Below are 16,427 nucleotides of genomic sequence, written 5' to 3'. Positions count from 1 at the left end.
GGCATTTGGTTTGATATGGATTTGATGTTTAAAAACATATAGACGAGCTGGTTAAGAAGCTAAGATTTAAAGTTGTCTTTTTCTACAGAAACAGACGGTGCCTTTCTCTCAGCAGTAGGAAGCAGATTATTCAGTCAACCTTTTAATCTGTTCTAGATTATGGTGATATTATTTATCAAAGTGCAGCTGCTACTACTCTTAAACCTTTGGATGCTATCTATCATAGTGCCCTACAGTTGACAGTTTTGATACTCATCACTGCATCCTGTATCAAAAGGTTGGCTGGACTTCGCTAAAGACCCCCCAGATCTCTACATTACTCCCTTTTTTGTTTACAAAAGTTTGCTGTTGAAATATAGACACCTGAGTTGCCTAACCCGCTCACAGGGTTGATTCATTCTTGAAGTTCCTAGGGTCTCCATCGAGCTAGGTAAATCTGCTTTTAGTTTTAGCGCACCATATTTCTGGAACAAATTCAAAATACATTTAGTCTTGATGTTCTGGTGCTGTTCGGGCAATTTAAAGTATTGATTGGGAACTTATTTGTTGAGGAATGTAACCATTTTTCTGGGTGATTTGTGATGTTTTATTTCCCATGACTGTATTTGAGTTGTTTAATGTGTGTGTACATATGCAGTACCAGTCAAAGTGGAGACACACCGACTCATTCCAGGGTTTTTCTTTATTTTTGTATATTTTCTACATTGTAAAATAATAGTGAAGACATCAATTTGTGAAATAACACATATGGAATCATGTAATAACCAAAAAAGTGTTAAACAAATCAAAATATATTTTATATTTGAGATTCTTCAAAGTAGCCACCCTTTACCTTAATGACAGCTTTGCACCCTCTTGGCATTCTCTCATACGTGTTATTTCATAGTTTTGATGTCTTCACTATTATTCTACAATGTAGAAAATAGTACAAATAAAGAAAAACTCTGTAATGAGTAAGTGTGTCCAAACTTTTGACTGGTACTGTATTTATAGTGTTTTTGTATAATGTGTATATTTATGTTGTGTATTTCTAAAAGAGACTTAGCTCTCAATATGTCTTCCCTGTAAAAAACAAAAGGGGCCTTATAGATAATTGTTTACGTGGGGTACACAGTGATTAAACATCACGTTACACTATTATTGTACACAGAGTGAGTCCATGCAACTTATTATGTGGCTTGTTAAGCACATTTTTACACCTGAACATTTTTAGGCTTACCATTACAAAAGGGTTGAACACTTATTGACTAAAGACATTTCAGCTTTTCATTTTTCATTCATTTGTAAATATTTCTAAAAACATAATTCCGCTTTGACATGATGGTGTGTGTGTGTGTGTGTGTGTGTGTGTGTGTGTGTGTGTGTGTGTGTGTGTGTGTGTGTGTGTGTGTGTGTAGGCCAGTGACACAACCTCTCACTGTATGTTAAATGGATTGAGCATTTCCAGCACTCAAGCAAAAAACACATTTTTGAAGTTGAAGTATTTAGGAAGCTTTTAGGTAGCCATTTTCCCTAGGTTATTTGTGGGTTCTTGTCTATGTGTAGTTGCCTGTCAGCACTTGTTTATATAGCTTCACGGTTCTTTTTGTTGTTTTTGTTAGTTTGTTATTTGTTAGTTTGTTCAGTGTTCATTCGTCTAATAAAAGAGAATGTACGCATACCACGCTGCGCCTTGGTCTCCTCCTTACGACGACCGTGTCACACAGACACATATTAAACTTAGAGAATTGAAACTGCTTTTTAGTCTAAGACTAGGTTTAATATCCGGATGTCTGGGAAACCGTCCCAAAAATAGTCATTTCAGTATCATAACAGTACATCAAAGAGGAAAGCTATTTCTCCCCGTGGCCCAACTGTCAAAAGCATAAACTTGATTCACAAACAACCATGTCTGGTATTAGTCTTTGATTTTGCGGTAGAATAGATTTTTAACATTTTTGTGTTAAAAAAAAAAAACATGTGACAGAGTTTGGATTTTGGCACTATCTGATCTAAAGTGTGAAACGGGAAAGGAAGTAGGCAAATCAGGAAATAGGGGTTAGACAAGATGCTTCTATCTCAAGGCCATCAGACTGTTAAATAGCCATCACTAGCCGGCTACCACCCGGTTACTCAACCCTGCACCTTAGAGGCTGCTGCCCCATATACATAGATATTGACTTACTGGTCACGTTAATAATGGAACACCAGTTATGTTTACATACTGCTTTACTCATCCCATATATATATATATATATATATATATATATATATATATATATATATACAGTATACACATACTGTATTCTATTCTACTGTATTTTAGTCAATGCCACTCCAACATTGCTAGTCCTAATATTTATATACTTTTACTTTAGATTTGTGTGTGTTGTTGTTAGATACTACCGGACTGTTTAAGCTAGGAACACAAGCTTCTCGCTACACCTGCAATAACATCTGCTAAATATGTGAATGTGACCAATACAATTTGATTTGATTCCTTTGAAGTGCTGAAGGCGGCTTCATAGTGTAGTTATGACCAGCTTAAACAACGAGACTCCTTCCCAGAAACTCTTCAACAACATTTAAAAAGTCACACATAGTTTGGTTATGTATGGGCCAAAACTACAGACCTCGTGACTCGCCTTCCCTGGTACAGAGTAATAGGCAACTGGGAAATGGTGGTTTACATAAGTCTTCTTATCCATGGGTTATTTATGGTTGCATCATGCCATTTCCTATGAACGTTCTCTTGAGGATTGACAGCCATCTTTTCAAGCTTGTCCATTCATTCTAAACACAGACTAATGATTTTGTCTAATTTACGCTGCAGTGTCTTGGAAATATGATGACATTTCTTAAGTAGGCAAATAAACCACTTTGTCATTGTATAAACTGTGGGGATACTGGGAACCATCAGAAGGTGATTAAATCACGATGATGACAAAAGCTTTTCCAATAATTCTTTGTCTCCTTTAGAGATGTAATAATTTATCCCAAGCCACTATTATGCACTTTAGATTCAATTTCATCAGCACCAATTGAGACTGCATTGAGGAGAACTTTCAGTCGGTCCTTCAAAGAACTTTCACCAATGAAGTTGCGTGACCTGAAACCCATGAATAGGTGAAGGACCAAAATACTTTTCTCATTGGGGTCCTCTCGCTAAGAGAGTATCTGGAATAGGTACTACTGGATGAGGAAAACATAAAAACATCTGTAGTTACAGATGTTGTATCTTAATTTAATCAACCTGTTGCAGGAGAACTTTCAAACATGATGTTTAAAAAGGCTTATGAAGTTTGTAATTTCCACTTGATTTTCCCTTACGAAAAATGTATCAACCCCTACAAAAGTGTCCATTCATTATAATCCCCAAAAAAATTAACATTTCTTATTGCTGCAGGATCATTTTCCTGCTGTAGCAAACTGGCTCAAATTAAGATCCTACTCCCGTACGTATTATCAGATGGTTCTCTTTAATGGGGCTTTGCTGGGAAAGAAAGAAAGGTTATATCATCTCCTATGAACGTGTCAAAGCTTGACTAAGTCCACAGGTCGTATGCTTAAAAAAAAAACCCAAAAACAAATACAAATTGAATAAGCACCATGAATTAAAGAAGCTGTTGTTGTTGTCATTTATGGGAGGTGCTGTGATCATTCCTTTTTTTGCGTACCAGTCTAGTGTGATAGAGCGAGCATAGACAATTTCAAATACAAACGGAACGAAAATAAAAGGGCATTTTTTTATTTTTATTTTTTATGACAGTCTCTTCTGATATGTGTGTTGACTTTATCTCCCAGTTGCACTGGTAAATGGCATTGAAACTTTGGGTATTTGCCACTTTATCTGGAATTCAGTTAAACTAACGTTACATTCGGTTGTCACGGAACAATAAGACTAAAAACTTTGGTGTTAATACTTTTCAAAGGTCTTTCAGTCAACTGGATGGTAGCCATTTTGAATCGTGTCTAAGTTCACTAGGCGTGAAGACTCTATGGCCTATTTTCCTGCTCTGAGGTTGATGTTTTTAAGGACATTGTACAACATTCGGCTCTATGCCAATGGAAGCTTCCACATAGAGTAAACATGTTTTCCACAGCCATAACCATCATGGGGTTGAATTACATAAGTCGTGACGGAATGAGACAAATCTATTTCAAACTCTGTTGTAGGCATTGTAGAGCGCCAACCGTGACACACATTCTTGCTAATAATGTTTGTAATTTGATCAACATAACAGGCAACTGCTGGTTCTATCAGTCAGAGATTGAAAACTGACTTTACACTGTTGTAGTAATAATAAAAATATATTTATTTTAATATAGCGCTTTTCATTATGAACAGAATATCAATTTTGCTTCTAAAAACAAACAAAAACAGATGGTAGATTCTTGGGAGATTGTCTTCCACAGCTCCACACAATAGGGCTCCGAGGCAGTACTGATAGGCAGTTTCTTGAGCGGGTGGAGCATAGATGATACATCAAGGGAGAAAAAAAGTAAGTCAGGTAAAGAAGCTCTTCATGGCGTCATGAGGAAGGACAATTATGTGGATATATTAAAGCAACATCTAAAGCCATCAGTCAGGAAGTTAAAGCTTGGTCACAAATGGGTCTTCCAAATGGACAATGACCCCAAGCATACTTCCAAAGTTGTGACAAAATGGCTTAAGGACAACAAAGTCAAGGTATCGGAGTGGCCTGCCATCACAAAGCCCTGACCTCAATCCTATAGAAAACATGTGGGCAGAACTGAAAAAACATGTACGAGAAAGGAGGCTTGTGTAAGTCCACCCGAAACGTTTGACCCACGTTAAACAATTTAAAGGCAATGCTACCAAATACTAATTGAGTGTATGTAAACTTCTGTCCCACTGGGAATGTGAAAAGAAATAAAAGCTGAAATAAATCAATCTCTCTACTATTTTTCATTTCACATTCTTAAAATAAAGTGGTGGTCCTTACTGACCTAAGACAGGGAATTTTTACTAGGATTAAATGTCAGGAGTTGTGAACAAGAGAGAGTGACACACTTACACACACAACATTTACAGACAAGGTGACTATCTTTCCACTAAAATAATGTAATCTTGATAGGAGTAGGTCAGAATAGTCTCCTTACGCAACCAAGAAGCACAAAAAAGCATTTTAACATGTTTGGCAACTTTGAAATGTTTGTCTTTAAGAGTTCAGCTTTCTCATCTGTGACACTGTTTTGATTATGACTTTATGGATTCATCTGGGAGTTGGACTCCCCACAATTTCCCGTCCTCTTGTGGTGGTGGAATTTCTCATCTCATCTTAAAATGAGAGTTTTGGGCAGCAAGACCTTTAGCCTTAAGAGTGGGAAATCGTCAATGGGAAATTTTGGAATGTTAATTTGTCTGGTCCCAAAGCTTCCACGCCAAATATTTGACTGGACCCCGGGAACCAGTTTGCAGTCTTACTCCCCGCTTGAAGGGCGGTCCATCCACGTAAATAGAGAGACATTTAGACCAATCAGTTAAGGGACATGGTTCCAACAGCTGCCAAACCAGCCCACTGGGCACAGACTTAAATTCAATGTCTATTCCATCGTTGGGTCAAAGTCATTTCATTAAAATGACATAGAAACCAAGTTGATTCAACCAGTGTGTACCCAGTGAGAGGGTTGTGGATTTGACTTCTGCATGGGCCACATACTGAAAATATCTATGTGTCACCATCAATGTCGACAGTTCTGCTAGTCGCTTTGGATGAAGGCATCTTCTTCGTGACAATATTACCTCTATTATTACATAGTCGTGTGCGACTGTTGACTCTTCTAGTATTTATTTTTAGTCAATTACCTGTAACTAAATAAACGAGACAACTAATTTAGTCTCAATCAGAACCAAAGCCAAGGAAATCTCTTAGTCAATTAGATGATTTTTGGTTTTGTGTCAGAGCTGCAGACAAGGCTTTGAATTCTAACCATCTGGCAGTGGATCTAGAAGTCATCAGTATTCAACCATCTGACTGACTGTCTGACAGAACAGGTGGAGTCCAACCTCATGCATCACAACTAAGATGTTAAGCCTATGTGGATAAATGATCAGGCACAGCTTATCTGCGGAGGATCAAATGTCAACCAGATATTTGTGGGGTTTTTGCAAAGCTTTTGCCTAAGATGAAATCCTTTTGAACTCTGTTATACAAACACCGTTCTAGCTTCTGTTGGAATAATAATTGAAGCACGTGGTCTCGCAATGTAATCCATGCAGTCAGGTGTTGAGTAAGAGGATACTGTCGCTGATACATTGCCCATGGGTCTTAATGACATACCAGATGCTACCAAGCTGTGGATTTTAAACAGACAGCTTGCTATAAATGAATGCAGCCCTTGTTTTTCACTCATTGTGTGCTACAAGAGAAGTTTCTGTTCTGAATGAAATGAAATACTGTTGGCCAAATGTGGTCAAAACGACGATTTCAACCAATGAGTTTGATCTGCTTATAAATCTTTTTTTTATTTTTATGATTGAGTGTTGAATATGAGGATAATGTTCCTGATACACTGCTTATATATATATATTTTTTAAATTAAGAACTAGTAAGAACTACTTTACCACTAACAGTTGTTAGTGTTAATCAAAAAAAGTGTATTATTGGGCCAAACATATTTGACCCTTGCATTCTACCAGGAGTATGTCATGCAAATGAACTCAATCAATCAATCAAGTCTATTTTATAAAGCCCTTTTTACGTCAGTAGATACCTGGTCAAAAACCCCATAGAGCAAGCAATGCAGAGGTAGAAGCACAGTGGCCTGGAAGAAAAGAGGCAGAAACACAGTAGCCAGAACGAACAGAGGTAGAAGCACAGTGGCCAGGAAGAACAGAGGCAGAAGCACAGTAGCCAGAACGAACAGAGGTAGAAGCACAGTGGCCAGGAAGAACAGAGGTAGAAGCACAGTGGCTAGGAAGAACAGAGGTAGAAACACAGTAGCTAGAACGAACAGAGGTAGAAGCACAGTGGCCAGGAAGAAAAGAGGCAGAAACACAGTAGCTAGAACGAACAGAGGTAGAAGCACAGTGGCCAGGAAGAACAGAGGCAGAAGCACAGTGGCTAGGAATAACAGAGGTAGAAGCACAGTAGCCTGGAAAAACTCCCTAGAAAGGCAGAAACCTAGGAAAAATCCTAGAGAGTAATCACGCTCCGTAGGGTGGCCAGTCCTATTCTGTCTCTACCAGGTAGAGGTTTAAGAGTACATGTGGCCTTAAGGCCAGATCGTTTTCAAGATGCTCAAACGTTCATAGATGATCAGCAGGGTCAAATAATAACCATGATGGCTATAGAGGGTTAACAGTTCAACACTTCAGGATTCAATGTCAGTTGGCTTTTCATAGTCAGGCATTCAAAGTTTCAAAGACTGGGGACAGGTACAGCCAGGAACTAACACTTTCTCAATGTTTTATTTGCTAATAATTCTCAGAATTATAAATGGAATTTATAGCTCATCAGATAGTACTTGATTACCTCAGACATAGCCTAAAATTGCATAACTTTTTTCACAGAAAACTCTACAGGTGGCAAGGGGCACTCCTTCCCTAGCCGAGAAACAAGATGGCCGATCCGTGGAGAAAACCATAACAGTGGGATGCTAGTACACAGAATGCTAATTGGGAACATTGTCAGAAATCAGCTTGCAGAGAGAAGAAAGCTATTTTATAGGAATTGATTAACTTCAGTACTCAACTAATGCATCCTTTCTGATTCTGAGGTTGCCTTGTGAAAAACCAGGATGAGTGGGAACACAGATAAGTGCTTGTAAACAACAGGGGAGGGATGTCACATTGGTGTCACCGAGGGCAACGTTGAGGGCAACAGAGGAGAAAGTCTGTCCCTTTCATTATACCATAATAATGTCAAATAATGCGAGCCTACACACCACCAAGTCTACACTGCATGTTTTCTGCTTCTCCAATTAGCTTGATGCTAACAGGCCTAGTTCCCGGGACAGTTCCAGAGAGTTCAAACGCTTGCGGATGTATTGGTGAACTTGTAGACTTTCTTACTGGTCAAGTCGCCATAACACAAGACATGTCAAACTTTGATTCAATGACATCTCGGATTTTGTTTACTAGCTGCACTTACTTAGCAAAATGGGTTCTGCCACACTGCAAAACGGGCCATTGGGTGAAAGCTCACTTACATAATACATGAACGATAGGGTTCAAACCTCTGTGTTTTGTGTGCATCCAAGGACTGTGTTAGCCCACTGAGCTAAAGCTTAGATATTAGCCCGAGGAGCTAACGCATGCAAGGGTGCAAGGGTGAACCACTGAACCACTTCAACCCCTTTTGACCTCGTCCCCCTCACAGACTAATCCACATCAGGGCACCTATGTGGCTGACTGGGATTGAATTTGGATCTCCTGGACACCACAAGATTGTATTTGGGGTTCAGACACTGCGACAACATCGGCAAAAAAACGATGATCACCTGCTTGTTGTTGACGAACAGTGCCGATTTACTCCGGTTCAACACTTGGTCAGGAAATGTAAAGAAAATGTAAAGAAAATTACGGAGGATAATCTGGTCAGAGGCAATAGGACGGCCAACCACTGCTTTTATCTATTTGTTATCGCTGTGTGTCCGAGTTCTTAGTCCTCTGAGTGTAAGCCTAGACATTAGCTTGGGCGGCTAACATATGTCTTTAGGTTTCAGGCAATATGTCAGCCTGATGCACCAATCTACCTTTGTTACTTTTGTCAATTAACCATTAGCATCAAAGAGTTACTTCTCTGCCTATTCCTGATTTTTTGACGTGCTGGCCCCAGGTGCTGAAGGTAGGCACCTCCGCCATGCTGAGCCTTAACACAGGGGACTCTCAGGGGTGTGTGCTTAGACCCCTCCTGTACTCCCTTTTCACCCACGACTGCGTGGCCACGCACGACTTTAACACCATCATCAAGTTTGTTGACGACACGACGGTGGTAGGCCGGATCACCGATGCCGATGAGTCCGTCTACAGGGAGGAGCTCAGAGAGTTAACAGCATGGTGCCAGAACAACAACCTCTCCCTCAACTGCAATTAAACCAAGGAGCTGATCGTGGCCTATAGAAAACAGAGGGTAGAACATGCCCCCATTCACATCGACAGGGCTGTTGTAGAGCGAGTCGAGAGCTTCAAGTTCCTTGGCGCCCACATCACTAAGGACTTAAAATGGACCACACACACCCACACAGTCGTGAAAAGGGCACGGCAGCGCCTCTTCCCCCTCAGGAGGCTGAAAATAATTGCCAAGGACTCCAGCCAAGTCATAAACTGTTCACTCTTCTACCGTCCGGCAAACGGCACCAGAACATCAGCTCTCGGACCAACCGGCTCCGAGACAGTTTATACCCCCAAGCCATAAGACTGCAAAATAGCCAGACCGCTAAATGGTCTCCCGATCTATCTGCACTGACTATATATTGCACTGAACCTACGCACACTCACTAGTCTATATACACACCATATACACACACTCACTAGTCTATATATACACACCATATACACACACTCACTAGACTATACACACCATATACACACACTCACTAGACTATATACACACCATATACACACACTCACTAGTCTATATATACACACCATATACACACACTCACTAGACTATACACACCATATACACACACTCACTAGACTATATACTCACCATATACACACACTCACTAGACTATATATACACACCATATATACACACTCACTAGACTATATATACACACCATATATACACACTCACTAGTCTATATACACACCATATACACACACTCACTAGACTATATACACACTCACTAGTCTATATACACACCATATACACACACTCACTAGACTATATACACACCATATACACACACTCACTAGACTATATACACACCATATACACACACTCACGAGTCTATATACACACCATATACACACACTCACTAGACTATATACACACCATATACACACACTCACTAGACTATATACACACACTCACTAGACTATATATACACACTCACTAGACTATATACACACACTCACTAGACTATATATACACACCATATACACACACTCACTAGACTATATACACACCATATACACACACTCACTAGACTATATACACACACTCACTAGACTATATACACACACTCACTAGACTATATACACACCATATACACACACTCACTAGACTATATATGTTACGGTGAGTGAATGAGGACCCAAAAGCGAACTAACTTAAACAGAGCTTCTTTAATAACCAAACTGTGGTAGGCTCAGATAGACCGGCAGATTCCGACAGGACAGGACAAGGTTACAGCAAACATGACGATAGTCTGGCTCAGGCATGAAACACAACAAACAAGAATCCGACAAGGACAGGAACAGAAACAGAGAGAGATATAGGGACCTAATCAGAGGGAAAAAGGGAACAGGTGGGAAACGGGGTGAATGGGTAGTCAGAGGAGACAAGGAACAGCTGGGGGAAAGCGGGGGAGAAAAGGTAACCTAACAACGACCAGCAGAGGGAGACAGGGTGAAGGGAAAGGACAGAGACAAGACACAACATGACAGTACATGACAGTACCCCCCCACTCACCGAGCGCCTCCTGGCGCACTCGAGGAGGAAACATGGCGGCAACGGAGGAAATCCTCGATCAGCGCACGGTCCAGCACGTCCCGAGAGGGAACCCAACTCCTCTCCTCAGGACCGTACCCCTCCCAATCAACGAGGTACTGGTGACCACGGCCCCGAGGACGCATGTCCAAAATCCTGCGGACCCTGTAGATGGGTGCGCCCTCGACAAGGATGGGGGGGGGGGGGGGAAGACGAGCGGGGGCGCGAAGAACGGGCTTAATACAGGAGACATGGAAGACCGGGTGGACGCGACGAAGGTATCGCGGAAGAAGAAGTCGAACTGCGACAGGATTAATGACCCGAGAAATACGGAACGGACCAATGAACCGCGGGGTCAACTTGCGAGAAGCCGTCTTAAGGGGAAGGTTCTGAGTGGAGAGCCAAACTCTCTGACCGCGACAATATCTAGGACTCTTAGTTCTACGCTTATTAGCAGCCCTCACAGTCTGCGTCCTATAACGGCAAAGTGCAGACCTGACCCTCCTCCAGGTGCGCTCGCAACGTTGGACAAAAGCCTGAGCGGAGGGGACGCTGGACTCGGCGAACTGAGATGAGAACAGCGGAGGCTGGTACCCGAGGCTACTCTGAAAAGGAGATAGCCCGGTCGCAGACGAAGGAAGCGAGTTGTAGGCGTATTCTGCCCAGGGGAGCTGTTCTGACCAAGACGCAGGGTTGCGAAAAGAAAGACTGCGTAAGATGCGACCAATAGTCTGATTGGCCCGTTCTGCTTGACCGTTAGACTGGGGGTGAAAGCCGGAAGAGAGACTGACGGAAGCCCCAATCAAACGGCAAAACTCCCTCCAAAATTGAGACGTGAATTGCGGACCTCTGTCCGAAACGACGTCTGACGGAAGGCCATGAATTCTGAAAACATTCTCGATGATGATTTGTGCCGTCTCTTTAGCAGAAGGAAGCTTAGCAAGGGGAATGAAATGAGCCGCCTTAGAGAACCTATCGACAACCGTAAGAATAACAGTCTTCCCCGCTGACGAAGGCAGTCCGGTGACAAAATCTAAGGCGATGTGAGACCACGGTCGAGAGGGAATGGGAAGCGGCCTGAGACGGCCGGCAGGAGGGGAGTTACCGGACTTAGTCTGCGCGCAGACCGAACAAGCAGCCACGAAACGACGCGTGTCATGCTCCCGGGTGGGCCACCAAAAACGCTGGCGAATGGAAGCAAGCGTACCCCGAACGCCAGGGTGGCCGGCTAACTTGGCAGAGTGAGCCCACTGAAGAACGGCCAGACGAGTAAGAACGGGAACGAAAAGAAGGTTCCTAGGACAAGCGCGCGGCGACGGAGTGTGAGTGAGCGCTTGCTTTACCTGCCTCTCAATTCCCCAGACAGTCAACCCGACAACACGCCCCTCAGGGAGAATCCCCTCGGGGTCAGTGGAGGCTACTGAAGAACTGAAGAGACGAGATAAAGCATCAGGCTTGGTGTTCTTAGAGCCCGGACGATAAGAAATCACGAACTCGAAACGAGCGAAAAACAGCGCCCAACGCGCCTGACGCGCATTAAGTCGTTTGGCAGAACGGATGTACTCAAGGTTCCTATGGTCAGTCCAAACGACAAAAGGAACGGTCGCCCCCTCCAACCACTGTCGCCATTCGCCTAGGGCTAACCGGATGGCGAGCAGTTCGCGGTTTCCCACATCATAGTTATGTTCCGACGGCGACAGGCGATGAGAAAAATACGCGCATGGGTGGACCTTGTCGTCAGAGAGGGAGCGCTGAGAAAGAATGGCTCCCACGCCCACCTCTGACGCGTCAACCTCGACAACGAACTGTCTAGAGACGTCAGGTGTAACAAGGATAGGAGCGGATGTAAAACGATTCTTGAGGAGATCAAAAGCTCCCTGGGCGGAAACGGACCACTTAAAGCACGTCTTGACAGAAGTGAGGGCTGTGAGAGGAGCTGCCACCTGACCGAAATTACGGATGAAACGACGATAGAAGTTCGCGAAGCCGAGAAAGCGCTGCAGCTCGACGCGTGACTTAGGGGCGGGCCAATCAATGACAGCTTGGACCTTAGCGGGATCCATCTTAATGCCTTCAGCGGAAATAACAGAACCGAGAAATGTGACGGAGGAGGCATGAAAAGTGCACTTCTCAGCCTTCACAAAAAGACAATTCTCTAAAAGGCGCTGGAGGACACGTCGAACGTGCTGAAGATGAATCTGGAGTGACGGTGAAAAAATCAGGATATCGTCAAGGTAAACGAAAACAAAGATGTTCAGCATGTCTCTCAGGACATCATTGACTAATGCCTGAAAGACAGCTGGAGCGTTAGCGAGGCCGAAAGGAAGAACCCGGTATTCAAAGTGCCCTAACGGAGTGTTAAACGCCGTCTTCCACTCGTCCCCCTCCCTGATGCGCACGAGATGGTAAGCGTTACGAAGGTCCAACTTAGTGAAAAACCTGGCTCCCTGCAGGATCTCGAAGGCTGAAGACATAAGAGGAAGCGGATAACGATTCTTAACTGTTATGTCATTCAGCCCTCGATAATCTATGCAGGGGCGCAGAGACCCGTCCTTCTTCTTGACAAAAAAAAACCCCGCTCCGGCGGGAGAGGAGGAGGGGACTATGGTACCGGCGTCAAGAGCTACAGACAAATAATCCTCGAGAGCCTTACGTTCGGGAGCCGACAGAGAGTATAGTCTACCCCGGGGGGGAGTGGTTCCCGGAAGGAGATCAATACTACAATCATACGACCGGTGTGGAGGAAGAGAGGTGGCCCTGGACCGACTGAACACCGTGCGCAGATCGTGATATTCCTCCGGCACCCCTGTCAAATCACCAGGCTCCTCCTGTGAAGAAGAGACAGAGGAAACAGGAGGGATAGCAGACATTAAACATTTCACATGACAAGAGACGTTCCAGGAGAGGATAGAATTACTAGACCAATTAATGGAAGGATTATGACAAACTAGCCAGGGATGGCCCAAAACAACAGGTGTAAAAGGTGAACGAAAAATCAAAAAAGAAATGGTTTCGCTATGATTACCAGAAACAGTGAGGGTTAAAGGTAGCGTCTCACGCTGAATCCTGGGGAGAGGACTACCATCCAGGGCGAACAAGGCCGTGGACTCCCTTAACTGTCTGAGAGGAATGTCATGTTCCCGAGCCCAGGTCTCGTCCATAAAACAGCCCTCCGCCCCAGAGTCTATTAAGGCACTGCAGGAAGCTGACGAACCGGTCCAGCGTAGATGGACCGACAAGGTAGTGCAGGATCTTGAAGGAGAGACAGGAGTAGTAGCGCTCACCAGTAGCCCTCCGCTTACTGATGAGCTCTGGCTTTTACTGGACATGAAGTGACAAAATGACCAGCAGAACCGCAATAGAGACAGAGGCGGTTGGTGATTCTCCGTTCCCTCTCCTTAGTCGAGATGCGGATACCTCCCAGCTGCATAGGCTCAGCTCCCGAGCCGGCAGAGGAAGATGGTAGTGATGCGGAGAGGGGGGCAACGGAGAACGCGAGCTCCTTTCCACGAGCTCGGTGACGAAGATCAACCCGTCGCTCAATGCGAATAGCGAGTTCAATCAGGGAATCCACGCTGGAAGGGACCTCCCGGGAGAGAATCTCATCCTTTACCTCTGCGCGGAGACCCTCCAGAAAACGAGCGAGCAAAGCCGGCTCGTTCCAGCCACTGGAGGCAGCAAGAGTGCGAAACTCAATAGAGTAGTCTGTTATGGATCGATTACCTTGACATAGGGAAGACAGGGCCCTGGAAGCCTCCTCCCCAAAAACAGATCGATCAAAAACCCGTATCATCTCCTCCTTAAAGTCCTGATACTGGTTAGTACACTCAGCCCTTGCCTCCCAGATTGCCGTGCCCCACTCACGAGCCCGTCCAATAAGGAGAGATATGACGTAGGCGACACGAGCAGTGCTCCTGGAGTAAGTGTTGGGCTGGAGAGAAAACACAATATCACACTGGGTGAGGAACGAGCGGCATTCAGTGGGCTCCCCAGAGTAACACGGCGGGTTATTGATTCTGGGCTCCGGAGATTCGAAAGCCCTGGAAGTGGCCGGTGGATCGAGGCGGAGATGGTGAACCTGTTCTGTGAGGTTGGAGACTTGGGTGGCCAGGGTCTCAACGGCATGTCGAGCAGCAGACAATTCCTGCTCGTGTCTGCCTAGCATCGCTCCCTGGATCTCGACGGCTGAGTGGAGAGGATCCGAAGTCGCTGGGTCCATTCTTGGTCGGATTCTTCTGTTACGGTGAGTGAATGAGGACCCAAAAGCGAACTAACTTAAACAGAGCTTCTTTAATAACCAAACTGTGGTAGGCTCAGATAGACCGGCAGATTCCGACAGGACAGGACAAGGTTACAGCAAACATGACGATAGTCTGGCTCAGGCATGAAACACAACAAACAAGAATCCGACAAGGACAGGAACAGAAACAGAGAGAGATATAGGGACCTAATCAGAGGGAAAAAGGGAACAGGTGGGAAACGGGGTGAATGGGTAGTCAGAGGAGACAAGGAACAGCTGGGGGAAAGCGGGGGAGAAAAGGTAACCTAACAACGACCAGCAGAGGGAGACAGGGTGAAGGGAAAGGACAGAGACAAGACACAACATGACAGTACATGACAATATACACACACTCACTAGACTATATATACACACCATATACACACACTCACTAGACTATATATACACACCATATACACACACACTAAACTGTCACTCCCACACAAAACCCTCACACATTCAAACACTACATACGCACACACACACACACACACATGCATACCGACACAACACAAACACACATGCATAAACAGACACACACACACATGCATACCGACACAACACAAACACACATCCATAAACAGACACTCACTCACTCACTCTTACATGAATAATGTGCTGTTGCTGCTCTGTTGTTTATTTGACTCTTATTATTATTATCTATTCTTATTATCTGGTCATTTTGCCTTCATGTACAAATCTACCTCAAGTACCCCGTACCTCTGCACACTGATCTGGTACTTCCTGTTTATACCTCTGCACATTGATCTGGTACTTCCTGTTTATACCTCTGCACATTGATCTGGTACTTCCTGTTTATACCTCTGCACATTGATCTGGTACTCCCAGTTTATACCTCTGCACATTGATCTGGTACTCCCAGTTTATACCTCTGCACATTGATCTGGTACTCCCAGTTTATACCTCTGCACATTGATCTGGTACTCCCAGTTTATACCTCTGCACATTGATCTGGTACTCCCAGTTTATACCTCTGCACATTGATCTGGTACTCCCAGTTTATACCTCTGCACATTGATCTGGTACTCCCAGTTTATACCTCTGCACATTGATCTGGTACTCCCAGTTTATACCTCTGCACATTGATCTGGTACTCCCAGTTTATACCTCTGCACATTGATCTGGTGCTCCCTGTCTATACCTCTGCACATTGATCTGGTACTCCCTGTATATACCTCTGCACATTGATCTGGTACTTCCTGTTTATACCTCTGCACATTGATCTGGTACTCCCTGTCTATACCTCTGCACATTGATCTGGTACTCCCTGTATATACCTCTGCACATTGATCTGGTACTTCCTGTTTATACCTCTGCACATTGATCTGGTACTCCCTGTATATACCTCTGCACATTGATCTGGTACTCCCAGTTTATACCTCTGCACATTGATCTGGTACTCCCTGTCTATACCTCTGCACATTGATCTGGTACTGGTACTCCCTGTATATACCTCTGCACATTGATCTGGTACTCCCTGTCTATACCTCTGCACATTGATCTGGTACTGGTACTCCCTGTCT

Source organism: Oncorhynchus mykiss, chromosome 28, assembly GCF_057628025.1.
Source record: "Oncorhynchus mykiss isolate SJ-2025 chromosome 28, ASM5762802v1, whole genome shotgun sequence".
NCBI classification, from domain to species: Eukaryota; Metazoa; Chordata; class Actinopteri; order Salmoniformes; family Salmonidae; genus Oncorhynchus; species Oncorhynchus mykiss.
The sequence above is the reverse complement of the archived record's forward strand: the minus strand, read 5'-3'. Positions refer to the sequence as shown.